The 14,467-nt window shown below is 49.4% G+C and overlaps 1 pseudogene; it reads right to left on the reverse strand.

The window, feature by feature from the left end:
* The window catches only part of LOC125621791 (E3 ubiquitin-protein ligase TRIM21-like), a 37,606-nt pseudogene extending 24,270 nt beyond the window's left edge, over nucleotides 1-13,336 (reverse strand).
* Nucleotides 13,337-14,467: the final 1,131 nt, after the last annotated feature.

Here is a 14,467-nt window from a genome sequence, read left to right on the forward strand (position 1 = left end):
TCAGTAATAGAAATATACATCCTCATAAGCCACACCAAATGTCAGGGCATTCCAAGTAACAGTGTGGATTTTACAGCACTTAGGAAAGACCAGCTTTAAACAGAAACCTGATCTAAACCTTAACTCTAGCAGGACTGTCACCCTTCTATATTTAAGCACTTAATATACCTGAGAGAATACTTATGAAAATACTTATATACCGTAATACTTATTTGTCCAGAAAGCAAGTGTGAATCACTCTGCAGGTCAGAGATTAGGACGGTCACTGGGGAGGGGTGAGCACCTGGGTCCCAGTTTCTGTGTCTATGACTATTTAATTATTGATACCACCTACAACAGCTTTGACAGGAGGCTTTGAGAGGGGCCACTTAGGAATGTGACAGAGCAATTCATTTATGAGACCAGCTGAGTGATCAAGACAAGGTAATCTGAGGGGTAGGCACATTTTGATGAACAGTACTGACAAAGTGATGCCACCTGGTGAGCACAAGTGGAATTACAGGGAATTGACTGAGGTGGGAAGTCTACTGCTGGTGACTAATGTTAAGATTCTGTCAAGGGCATTTTTAGTAAAGTTCAAGGACAGGTCACAGGCAATAAACACTACCAGGAGGATGTGGAAAAATTGGAAAGAGTCCAGCGGAGGGCAACAAAAATGACTAGGGGGCTGGAGCACATGAATTATGAGGAGAGGCTGAGGGAACTGGGATTGTTTAGTCTGCAGAAGAGAAGAATGAGGGGGGATTTGACAGCTGCTTTCAACTACCTGAAAGGGGGTTCCAAAGAGGATGGCTCTAGACTGTTCCCTGTGGTAGCAGATGACAGAACAAGGAGTAATGGTCTCAAGTTTCAGTGGGGGAGGTCTAGGTTGGATATTAGGAAAAACTTTTTCACTAGGAGAGTGGTGAAACACTGGAATGGGTTACCTAGGGAGGTGGTGGAATCTCCTTCTTTAGAGGTTTTTAAGGTCAGGCTTGACAAAGCCCTGGCTGGGATGCTTTAGTTGGGGATTGGTCCTGCTTTGAGCAGGGGGTTGGACTAGATGACCTCCTGAGGTCCCTTCCAACCCTGGTATTCTATGATTCTATGATCTGTGGCACAGCAGGCTAGTGCTGTAACCACTGGATCATCCTGCCTCTCCAATCTCATTATCTCTGCCTGAGCATTTGCACATGACAATATGTGAACACAAACATGGAGAGCCACCACCACCTCCACCATTTGAGCTAACACCCCAACTGCAGGAGATGCTCACATTTGTACGCATGTTCTTAAGACTGGCTGTGCATCCTGAAAGAGCACACACACACTGTGGGGGCAGTGAGTGGGGAATGGGGTGGGTGGAATTTCCTTAAATGTTCAAAAACGAGGTGGCATAATTGTTTTTGTTCAAAATCTTGTAATATTTTTTATCCGGTCTTGTCATGTATTTGGACCTGACTGATGAGTTGTGAGTGCTTGGGGTGGGCACTGCTGAATATGAGAGTGGCATTCACTTACCTCTGAGCTCCTGCTGTTGAGTAGAAATGGCTTCCTGTTCCTGAATGTTCACATTTTCACTCCTAAAAAGAAGACATTCTCTGTCAACTTTCAGTTCAGCTGTTCAGTGCAGTAATGCTGCAGTGCATCGAACAGGAATGTAAAGGGAAATGACAAAGGCAAATACATGTACAGTACCTGCTTGATGTGCTTGCCTCCCCCTGAAAGGAGAAATGGGGAAATTGTCAATAATAATCTATAATTTAATAAAACCATGTGAAAAAACATCCAGGGACCATTCCCCATGGGTGTGCTACGTGTTTTCAGACACAAAAACCCTCTTCCCAACAAGACAACCCCATTTCAGAAGAGTAAATTTCCAGCCATCCCTGCTTCCCTAGGTATTTATGAATTTCATTCATCTGAGCAAATAATGTAGCTAACGTATTCACCCCGCTGTGGCTACAGTTTGCTAAACCCATTGCCATGCACCTTTATCAACCACAAAGGGTTATGCCTCTAGATGGACCAGTATTAGCCAGAATAAGTGATAGATTCACAGCTGATAAGGCCTGAAGGGGCCATTCTGATCATCTGGTCTGACCTCCTGTTTTAGAGCACAAGTCAGAGAACCTCCCCCGGTGATTCCTGCATCATTAGGAATCCATTTTGAAGCGTTTGGAGGAGAGGAAGGTGATCAGGAACAGTCAACATGGATTCACCAAGGGCAAGTCATACCTGACCAACCTGATTGCCTTCTATGATGAGATAACTGGCTCTGTGGATATGGGGAAAGCAGTGGATGTGATATATCTTGACTTTAGCAAAGCTTTTGATATGGTCTCCCACAGTATTCTTGCCAGCAAGTTAAAGAAGTATGAATGGACTATAAGGTGGATAGAAAGATGGCTAGATTGTCGGGCTCAACAGGTAGTGATCAATGGCTCGATGTCTAGTTGGCAGCTGCTATCAAGCGGAGTGCCCCAAGAGTCGGTCCTGGGGCCAGTTTTGTTCAGCATCTTTATTAATAATCTGGATGATGGGATGAATTGCACCCTCAGCAAGTTCGCGGATGACACTAAGATGCGGGGAGACGTAGATATGCTGCAGGGTAGAGATAGGGTCCAGAGTGACTTAGACAAATTGGAGGATTGGACCAAAAGAAATCTGAAGAGGTTCAACAAGGACAAGTGCAGAGTCCTGCACTTAGGATGGAAGAATCCCATGCACCACTACAGGCTGGGGACCGACCGGCTAAGCAGCAGTTCTGCAGAAAAGGACCTGGGGATTACAGTGGACGAGAAGCTGGATATGAGTCAGCAGTGTGCCCTTGTTGCCAAGAAAGCTAACAGCATATTGGGCTGCATTAGTAGGAGCATTGCCAGCAGACTGAGGGAAGTGATTATTCCCCTCTATTCAGCACTGGTGAGGCCACACCTGGAGTATTGTGTCCAGTTTTGGTGCCCCCACTACAGAAGGGATGTGGACAAATTGGAGATAGTCCAGTGGAGGGCAAAGAAAATGATTAGGGGGCTGGGGCACATGACTTATGAGGAGAGGCTGAGGGAACTGGGATTGTTTAGTCTGAGGAAGAGGAGAATGAGGGGGGATTTGATAGCTGCTTTCAACAACCTGAAGGGGGGTTCCAAGGAGGATGGACCTAGACTGTTCTCAGTGGTAGCAGATGACAGAACAAGAAGCAATGGTCTGAAGTTCCAGTGGGGGAGGTCTAGGTTGGATATTAGGAAACACTATTTCACTAGGAGGGTGGTGAAGCACTGGAATGCGTTACCTAGGGAGGTGGTGGAGTCTCCATCCTTAAGGGTTTTTAAGGGCCAGCTTGACAATGCCATGGCTGGGATGATTTAGTTGGTGTTGATCCTGCTTTGAACAGGGGGTTGGACTAGATGATCTCCTGAGGTCTCTTCAAACCCTAATATTCTATGATTCTATGATCAGCTTGTGGCTGAGCTACAGCAGATCTCTGAGAGATGCCCAGCAGTGATTTTAAGGCTCCAAGTGATGGGGAACCCACCACAACCCTTGGTAGGTTGTTCCAATGGTAAATCCCCCTCATGGTAAAATATGTTTCAGAGTAACAGCCGTGTTAGTCTGTATTCGCAAAAAGAAAAGGAGGACTTGTGGCACCTTAGAGACTAACCAATTTATTTGAGCGTAAGCTTTCGTGAGCTACAGCTCACTTCATCGGATGCACACTATGGAAAGTGTAGAAGATTTTTTATACACACAAAGCATGAAAAAATACCTCCCTCCACCCCACTCTCCTGATGGCAATAGCTTATCTAAAGTGATCACTCTCCTTATAATGTGTATGATAATCAAGTTGGGGCCCAACTCGTATAAAATCTTGTATAAAAGATCTTCTACACTTTCCACAGCATGCATCCGATGAAGTGAGCTGTAGCTCACGAAAGCTTATGCTCAAATAAATTGGTTAGTCTCTAAGGTGCCACAAGTACTCCTTTTCTTTATGGTAAAATATGTGAACCTTATTTCTAGCCTAAATCTGTCTAGCTTTAACTTCCAGCCATTAGATCTCACTTGGCCTTTGTCTGCTGGATTAAAGAGCCCTCTCCCAGACCCACCTTCACTCTGCAGGGCTAATAGGATTAAAAGGCAGAAAAAACATCTCTTATTAACTAAAACAAGGAGCTCTGACTCTGCTATTGGCATGGGGATGGAGCTTAGTGAAGAATTCATTTGACAAATAAGGGAGGTCCATGGAGCTCAGAGAATTTCATATAGCAAAAGGGGGATATATTGCAGGGGCGATGCTCTCAGAGCCAGAGGGGCCATGGACCACCATATGCCAGAAGACAAGTTTGGAGAGAGAGAAAGCAGGGGGGGTCTCTGCCTTGCCTGAGATGCTGACCAGACCTCAGAGTCCTATGTCTACACTAGAAGGGCTGTGGCCACTCAGCTCTTTGGATACAGCTGCACTGCTGCAGTTTGTGTGGTGAAGATGCTCTATGCTGATGGGAGAGATCTCTCCTGTTGGCATAAAAAACCCACCCCCACAAGTGGCGGGACCTATGTTGGCAGGAGAAGATCTCCCACCAACATAGCACGGTGCACACGAGCGCTTATGCCGACAAAAGTTTTGCCAACACAGGCTGTAGTGTAGACGTAGTGATAGAAGGGGTGAGACTGGACACAGGGGATAGCTACAGCCCTGCAAATCTGCGGGTATCTGCTTTATATCTGTGGACCATTTTTGCGGATAGCAGCGCGGATGCGGATACAAATTTTGTATCCATGCAGGGCTCTGATGGTAAGAGCTGGGCGGGCAGCTGTGAGGAACTGTGATGCAGACCCTTCACCTGCCCTGGGCGGGGAGCCTGGGGGAAGGGACATGGCTACCCACAGCTGCCCACCTGACTTTTACTGTGGCCGGGCTGCGGCTCTGAGCTGCCCCCCATCCCTGGTCGGAGCCAGGTTGGTGAGAGCCATTCTGACAGCTGTGGGGAGCCTGGGTCCCTCCACCTGCCCTGGGCCCTCCACCTGCCCGAGCAGCCCTCAGCCCATGTCCCTGCCCCCCAGGCACCCCGCCTAGGGCAGGTGGAGGCACCCAGGCTCCCCACAGCTGCCATTGTGGCTCTCACCAACCCGCCTCCGGCTGGGACAAGATAGCTTGGAGTCGCAGTCTGGCTATGGCAAGAGCTGGGCGGGCAGCTGTGGGGAGCTGCGGTGGACCCTCCACATGTCCTGGAAGGGGGACCTGAGCAGCTTCCGGGCAGCGCCACAGGTCACCCCCTCTCCACTTCTGGCCAGGCCAGTGTGGAGCCCAGCCAGGGAGCCATGGTGGACCTTCCACCTGCCCAAGAGCCGGGGGGAGGCTGAGAGCAGCCCCCGGCCATGTTCCCATCCCCCAGGCTCCTCGCCTGGCTCCCCATGCCATGACTCCCCGCAGCTGCCCATGCAGATCTCCCTGACTGGGCTCTGGTGGAACGGGGGCCGGGGACAGGTGTCTCAAAGCCTCAGACAAGCCAGGTAAATAGAACCCTGAAAATCCACAGACAATTTTTGCAGAGCATGTATCGGATGCAGATACACATTTTTGTATTGGCACAGGGCTCTAGGGATAGGGGGCAGTTTGTCTTAGGACTGTTTGTTATTTTGTGTAGATCTGTAACTCTCTCTGTGCTTTCTTAAAAATACAAGTGCCTGTTTTTAAGAAATCCCTTTGGTAAGCCAACTTTCCTGGCTCACCTGACACATTCAACAAGGTCAGCTCTCAGACTACTGCACTGGGCAGCACAGCATGGGGAGGAGGTGACCAGCCCTCTGTGGAGAAAGAAGTGGTTTGGGACTATTTAGACAAGCTGGACGTGCACAAGTCCATGGGGCCGGATGCGTTGCATCCGAGAGTGCTAAAGGAGTTGGCGGATGTGATTGCAGAGCCATTGGCCATTATCTTTGAAAACTCATGGTGATCGGGGAAAGTCCCGGACGACTGGAAAAAGGCTAATGTAGTGCCCATCTTTAAAAAAGGGAAGGAGGATCCTGGGAACTACAGGCCAGTCAGCCTCACCTCAGTCCCATGATAGAAAAATCATGGAGCAGGTCCTCAAGGAATCAATTCTGAAGCACTTAGAGGAGAGGAAAGTGATCAGGAACAGTCAGCATGGATTCACCAAGGGCAAGTCAAGCCTGACTAATCTAATTGCCTTCTATGACAAGATAATTGGTTCTGTGGATGAAGGGAAAGCAGTGGACGTGTTGTTCCTTGACTTTAGCAAAGCTTTTGACACGGTCTCCCACAGTATTCTTGTCAGCTAGTTAAAGAAGTATGGGCTGGATGAATGGACTATAAGGTGGGTAGAAAGTTGGCTAGATTGTCGGGCTCAACGGGTAGTGATCAATGGCTCCATGTCTAGTTGGCAGCCGGTATCAAGTGGAGTGCCCCAAGGGTCAGTCCTCAGGCCGGTTTTGTTCAATATCTTCATAAATGATCTGGAGGATGGTGTGGATTGCACCCTCAGCAAGTTTGCAGATGACAGTAAACTGGGAGGAGAGGTAGATACGCTGGAGGGTAGGGATAGGATACAGAGGGACCTAGACAAATTGGAGGATTGGGCCAAAAGAAATCTGATGAGGTTCAACAAGGACAAGTGCAGAGTCCTGCACTTAGGATGGAAGAATCCCATGCACCGCTACAGACTAGGGACCGAATGGCTCGGCAGAAGTTCTGCGGAAAAGGACCTAGGGGTTACAGTGGACGAGAAGCTGGCTATGAGTCAACAGTGTGCCCTTGTTGCCAAGAAGGCCAATGGCATTTTGGGATGTATAAGTAGGGGCATAGCGAGCAGATCGAGGGACGTGATCGTTCCCCTCTATTCGACATTGGTGAGGCCTCATCTGGAGTACTTTGTCCAGTTTTGGGCCCCACACTACAAGAAGGATGTGGATAAATTGGAGAGAGTCCAGCGAAGGGCAACAAAAATGATTAGGGGACTGGACCACATGACTTATGAGGAGAGGCTGAGGGAACTGGGATCGTTTAGTCTGCGGAAGAGAAGAATGAGGGGGAATTTGATAGCTGCTTTCAACTCCATGAAAGGGGGTTCCAAGTAGGATGGACCTAGACTGTTCTCAGTGGTAGCAGATGACAGAACAAGGAGTAATGGTCTCAAGTTTCAGTGGGGGAGGTTTAGGTTGGATATTAGGAAAAACTTTTTCACTAGGAGTGTGGTGAAACACTGGAATGCGTTACCTAGGGAGGTGGTGGAATCTCCTTCCTTAGAAGTTTTTAAGGTCAGGCTTGACAAAGCCCTGACTGGGATGATTTGATTGGGGACTGGTCCTGCTTTGAGCAGGGGATTGGACTAGATGACCTCCTGAGGTCCCTTCCAACCCTGATATTCTATGATTCTATGATTGTCCCTAAAGGGGTCAACTGAGAATTCAGAGTGTCCACAGTGATCTGGAAATCTGCCAGAGCGTGTGTAACCAACTGGGAGCTTGGGAGGGCTGCAGCACTGGTTCTGGGGTTTCAGACAGCTGGGGTGTGGAGGATCATATCCCAAAGAAGCGTGGCAGACGTGGGGTCTGCAGCTGGTTGTGCAGCTGACAGACCCAGAGCTGGAGTCTTAGAAGCACATGGGATCCTGTGGTTAGGTCCAGTCACATCTGACTGGTATCTGTCCAGAGAGGGTGTGACACAGGGCCCTAAGGGATTTAATTAGCCAACAAAAACACCCCTACCTTGGACTCGTGGGCAGCCTTTCCCATGGGAATCACAGCGTGAGAGCGGTGAGCTGGGGATCCTTTGCAATCCTCACAAAGGGCTTTGCCATCCTCCTTACAGAACCATGTGAGCTCTTTGCCATGTTTCTCACAGACATTCCCTTTCCTACTCCTTTTCCACAGTTGTTTGATGAATTGTACTATGCTGCCCAGCTGTGTGTTGGACCTGAAGGCTCTTTTCTGGAACGTTTCTCCACACTGAGGACAGGTGGCTGTCTCCACTCCTGCACAGCGCTGGGTGATGCAGCCCCGGCAGAAGTTGTGCCCACACTCTATAGTCACTGGGTCTGTCAAATACTCCTGACAGATATGACAAATGGCATCTTCTAGCTCTCTACCAGCTAAGGATATTGGAGCCAGGGGTTCCAGACCCTCAGCCTTACGTTTTCTCTTCCCTGGTGGAGCAGGTGTCCCCATGGCTGCTGGGCTCTCAGTCTGTCTGTCTCTTTCCCCAGCTCTGTGTGTTCTGGTGTCACTGGTGGGAGGTGCCTGCTGCTGGCCTCTGCCCTGCTCCGTGCAGAGTGAGGTGAAGAAAAGGGAGGGGACTGGAGGAGAAGGAGGAGAAGGGAAACAGAAAAAAGGGGTGAGGAACTGACTGGGAGAGGAAGATGAATGACAGTTAGAAAGGGTTGGAAAGCTGCTCTGCCAGACACCCCCTCGCCAGTGAGCAGGAGCATGGAGGGGGTTTTAGCTCCGTGTTTGGCACTGGCGAGATGGACCCTGGAACACTACACCCGGTTCTAATGGCCGCATTTTGGAAAGGACGTTCAAAAGAGTGGAAAGGTTATAAAAAGAGCCACATATTTGATTTGAGGGCTGGAGAAAATGCCCTACAGGGGCAGACTGAAAGAGCTCGATCTGTTCAGTTTATCAAAAGGAAGAGTGAGAGGTAGCTTGATCATGGTGTTCATGTGCCTTACATTTCTAGTAAGGTTGAACCCTAAATGCACAAATACAGAGTGGGAAATAATTTTCTTGGCAGCAGCCCTGCTGAGAAAGATCTGGGAGTAGTGGTGAATCACAACCTCAACATGAGTCAGCAATGCGACGCTGTTGCAAAAAAAGCAAATGCAATTAAGAACGTAAGAACATAAGAATGGCCCTACTGGATCAGACCAAAGGTCCATCTAGCCCAGGATCCAGTCTTCCAACAGTACCCAGTGCCAGGAGCTCCAGAGGGAATGAACAGAACAGGTAATGATTAAAAGATCCATCCCCTGTTGCTCATTCCCAGCTTCCGGCAAACAGAGGCTAGGGACACCATTCCTGGCCATCCTGGCTAATAGCCATTATGGACCTATCCTCCATGAATTTATCTAGGTCTTTTTTGTACCCTGTTATGGTCTTAGCCTTCACAACATCCTCTGGCAAGGAGTTCCGTAGGTCAACTGTGCATTGTGAGAAGAAATACTTCCTTTTATTTGTTTTAAACCTGCTGCCTAGTAATTCCATTTTAGGTTGCATTAACAGAGGCATAGCATACAAGTCATGGGAGGTGACAGTACCGCTCTACTCAGCACTGGTTAGGCCGCAGCTGCAGTACTATGTCCAGTTTTGGCCACCAGTGTATAGAAAGGATGTGGAGAAACTGGAAAGGATCAAGAGGTGAGCGGCAAAGATGATCAAAGGGATGGAATGCAGCCATCTGAGAAAAGGCTGAAGGAACTGGGGTATGTTTAGTTTGGAAAAGAGAAGATGCGGGGGGAGGGCAGACACATGATAATCTTCAGGTATGTGAAAGGTGGCCATAAAAAAGATGAAGAAAAGTTGCTCTTTTGCCACAGAGGGCAGGACAAGAGGCAATGAGTTCAAACTACAGCATAGCAGATTCAGATTAAATCTCAGGGAAAACATCCTAACTGTAAGAACAACAGGGCAATGGAACAGAGGCCTCGGGAGGTCGTGGAAGCTCCTTCACTGGAGGTTTTCAAAAGGAAGCTGGGCAGCCCTCTGTCTCATATGGTTTAGACACAACAAATCCTGTATCTCAGCAGGGGTTAGACTAGATGGCCCTCGTGGCCCCATCTCACCCTGTGGTTCTATGATTCTAACAGGAAACACACATGGTGACAACACAGCCTGTAACAGCCACACCAGCTGCCCACATCCCATCTCTTCCCCCGGACTCTGCTCTTCCTTACTCCTACTGAAAGTGGCAGCTGCCTAATAAAGACACACACATGCCCCCAGCGCCCCCTGCTGAGCTCTCTGCTGAGCCCCTCTCCCTTCCCTCCAGCTGTTCTCTGCTGCCCTCGACTTGCCCAGGATCACCTGTGTCAGCAGCAAAATAAGATCCGGATGAAGCATGGTCTGAGGATGTCCCTCCCCCACCACACCCAGAGACCAGGGTGAAGCCCTGGCAGTCAGGTTTACTGGGCCCTGCCTCAGCGCAGGGGGCTGGACTTTGTGACTTCTCCAGAGCCCTTCCAGCCCAACATTTCTGTCGGTTAGCTCTGGCCTGTCTGAGACTCTCCGGGCCTTGGAGCCTGACCTGGTGCCCCTTGCAGTCAATGGTCAGATTCCCACTGGCTGTTGGATCTGGCCCTAGAGCACATCTTATCACCTGTGTATTGCACTGTGCATTGTTAGCGGCCTAGCGAGCCCCTGGGTTATTGTTACAGGGAGACACTGAGCTGAGCTCACAGAGTTCTGTCTTGTCTGTTAAATCTCCTCTGGGTTTCTGCCATCCTGCCCCTGAAAATGAAAATGCCAGAAAGTAACAGCAGCCCTGGGGCTGATCTGAGGGACTCTGCAGAGACACTGGGAGTTCTATTGCTCCGGAGGCTGAAGTGCAAAACCCAGCCCAAGCCAGGTGCCAGATAAGACGCAGGTTGCAGCTTTCAGTTGGAATGTGGCAAACCCCAGGTAACGGAAGAGGAAGGAGCAGGGAGAAACTGACAATGTGATTTTATTGGCTGTTCTTTTATGTGGCCACATTATTTCTTGCCCCCCCCCCTCACCCCAAGAAAATAGGCTCAGTCCAGTGAGAATGAGGGAGAAAAATAGCATTTAAAAATTAAGGGGAAAAGTTATGAAGACACCCCAGATAATGTCCAGATCTGCCCACCATTCCCAGGGAACTCTCCCCTCCCTCATCGTTTATGATCCTGCTGAGATAACGACCTTGGGTAACAGCAGCAGAAAGGTGCAGGTGGTGAGCGTGGGGTACAAAGGGTAACAATAAGCAGCATTTTATTGAGCTGCAGAGGGGAGCGGTGTCCAATGGGAGCCTCTGGGGTCAGAGTCTCTTTTTTTATTGCACATCATTGGACTATTATCTGACAGACAGGCCTTCAGTCAGGGTAACAGCAACGCTGAGCCTGTGTGCCCCAGAACACACTGACAGGAAACGATAATTAAACACCCTGCTGCCTGTGTGACCGAGCTCAGGGGATCTGAGACACTTCAGGTGCGGCTCTGAAGGGAGTTCCAGGGTAAGGTGCGTAACTCCCTGCTCTGCTACAGACTCCCTGTGTGGCCTTAGGTGAGTCACTTAGTCACTTACCTTTAGATGCAGATAGGCGCCTAGTGGAATTTTCAAAGGTGCCTGGGCACCTAGCTTCTAATGGGAGTTAAGAACCTAAGTGCTTTTGAAAATCCCACGAGATGCCTAACTACATCTTTAGGTGACTACAGACCTTCCAAAACCTGCCCCTTAGTCTCTGTCCCAGATTTGAAAAGCTATTTAGTCTCCTAAAGATGCAGACAGGAGCCTAGTGGGACTTCCAAAAGTGCCTGCGTGAGTTAGGTGCCTGACTCCCATGAATTCCTTTTAGCTCCTGCCCCTTCTGCACTCGTCCCATGCGTATTCCATTCAAGGCGCTTGCTGGCAGGAATGTCCATGAGAACAAGGGATTTCTACTGAATGTTATGAAATGTTCATAGAATATCAGGGTTGGAAGGGACCTCAGGAGGTCATCTAGTCCAACCCCCTGCTCAAAGCAGGACTGATCCCCAATTAAATCATCCCAGCCAGGGCTTTGTCAAGCCTGACCTTAAAAACTTCTAAGGAAGGAGATTCCACCACCTCCCTAGGTAACGCATTCCAGTGTTTCACCACCCTCCTAGTGAAAAAGTTTTTCCTAATATCCAACCTAAACCTTCCCCACTGAAACTTGAGACCATTACTCCTTGTTCTGTCATCTGCTACCACTGAGAACAGTCTAGATCCATCCTCTTTGGAACCCCCTTTCAGGGAGTTGAAAGCAGCTATCAAATTCCCCCTCATTCTTCTCTTCCGCAGACTAAATGATCCCAGTTCCCTCAGCCTCTCCTCATAAGTCATGCGTTCCAGTCCCCTAATCATTTTTGTTGCCCTCCGCCGGACGTTTTCCAATTTTTCCATGTCCTTCTTGTAGTGTGGGGCCCAAAACTGGACAAAGTACTCCAGATGAGGCCTCACCAATGTCGAATAGAGGGGAACGATCACGTCCCTCGATCTGCTGGCAATGCCCCTACTTATACATCCCAAAATGCTATTGGCCTTCTTGGCAACAACAGCACACTGCTGACTCATATCCAGCTTCTCATCCACTGTAACCCCTAGGTCCTTTTCTGCAGAACTGCTGCCGAGCCATTCGGTCCCTAGTCTGTAGCGGTGCATGGGATTCTTCCATCCTAAGTGCAGGACTCTGCACTTGTCCTTGTTGAACCTCATCAGAATTCTTTTGGCCCAATCCTCCAATTTGTCTAGGGCCCTCTGTATCCTATCCCTACCCTCCAGCGTATCTACCTCTCCTCCCAGTTTAGTGTCAACTGCAAACTTGCTGAGGGTGCAATCCACACCATCCTCCAGATCATTTATGAAGATATTGACAAATCCGGCCCGAGGACCGACCCTTGGGGCACTCCACTTGATACCGGCTGCCAACTAGACATGGAGCCATTGATCACTACCCGTTGAGCCCAACAATCTAGCCAGATTTCTACCCACCTTATAGTCCATTCATCCAGCCCATACTTCTTTAACTTGCTGGCAAGAATACTGTGGGAGACCGTGTCAAAGTCAAGGAACAACAGGTCCACTGCTTTCCTCTCATCCACAGAGCCAGTTATCTCGTCATAGAAGGCAATTAGATTAGTCAGGCTTGACTTGCCCTTGGTGAATCCATGCTGATGGTTCCTGATGACTTTCCTCTCCTCTAAGTGCTTCAGAATTGATTCCTTGATTCATGGGAAGCAATGTCTGACCATTTAGGCCCTGATCCAACAAGGTCTTTAAGTATGTGCATAACTTTCAGCATGCAAACAACCCCACCAAAGTCTTAATCACAAATATTTTCACCAAACACCTGTTTCTAAGAGTTAAATTCATCTGTAGCAAGGTCGAAAAATCACAGGCATGGTGCCTCCTGCTGGTCATCTTGGTAATTAGCTCAAATCCAGCTCCAGAACACCTCCTTCCGGCCAGTGTCCTGCCTGCCTTAGGCCCCGTGTCCCGCCTGGATCCTGGTGCCCCTTTACCCAGCATTACTCCACACTTTGGGTTTCCCCTCCGAGGGGAACCCCCAAACCTCTAAACCCACCTTGCCTCAGCGGCTACTGCCAGTCATCATCTAGCTCCCATTCTCTGGGGCAGACTCCAGTCTGTAATGGCCACTCATCATTGGCAAGGCAGTTGGACCAGCTGCCTCTGCCTATCCTCAGGCTGCCCCTCTGTAGCTCCACTACCTTCTTCGGCCTTAACCAAGGCCTCAGCCTGGTAAGTTGCCAGGCTTGAGCTCCCCAGCTCCTTTGCCCAGCACTGCTCTGTCCGGTACCCTGCTTTGCATATGTCCTATTATCATACTCAGCCTTCCTGTCTGGAGTGCTGTGCAATGAGTGCTGCACTTCAGGATGGCTATACTGCATGGTGATGGGGGTTGAGTGCAGGGGGTAAGGGTCATAGTTTTCAGGGCTGGGTGGTGAAGCTACAGGTGTTGGAGGCAGCTGGTGGCGATAAGTACCCAGATGTTGGGGAAAGTGGGTTGGAGGTGACATGGGGGCACAAGGGAAAGAGTTTTGGGACAAGGGCTGCAGGGGGGGCAGGAGCGGCAGTGCTCCGCCTGCATGGCTACGAGTGTTTGGATCGAGTCCGCTTGGCGCTCATGATGCTTATCAGCCACTCTGTGCTTTGGTGCCGGCGATCTACATTCTGCTGGCGGACCATCCTTTCACTCTCCCGCCATCCTGCACTTTTTCATTTTCATTAAGGGACTGCTGCATGACTTCATGCAGCATGTCCTCTTTACTTCTACGTGGCCTATTCCTGATTCTTTGCAGTCTCTCAGCCAGTGATAACACGGACAGCTGAGATCTCAAGGTTGCATCTGTAAAGGTAAAATGCAATACTTAACAGAGGCAGCATTGTTTACACATAGCAATGATTCCCCCGTACTTAAGGAGGGCAAGCACAGTCTACACAATAGCATAATTTGCAAACAGGAAGGGGATTTTCAAAATTCCCAGAGAATTTAAAGGGCTGGTCTGATGGTTGGTCACCTGAGGGCAAGGCAGTAGAGTTCAAACTGATGACCAGAGTGACTAGAATAGGCATTGTGGGACACCTCTGGAGGCCCATCAGAGTGCATTAACAAACCAGGGTGTCCACATTGCCCATCCCAAAGCGAGCGCATATAACCCACAGGAGCCCCAAAATAGTGAGTAAGCACAGGGTCAAGGGGGACTGACTGTTTCATGGCTGTACTGTCTTCTGGGGTTCTGTGCCTTGGGGAGAGCCAAC

Source organism: Caretta caretta, chromosome 14, assembly GCF_965140235.1.
Source record: "Caretta caretta isolate rCarCar2 chromosome 14, rCarCar1.hap1, whole genome shotgun sequence".
Lineage (NCBI taxonomy): Eukaryota > Metazoa > Chordata > Testudines > Cheloniidae > Caretta > Caretta caretta.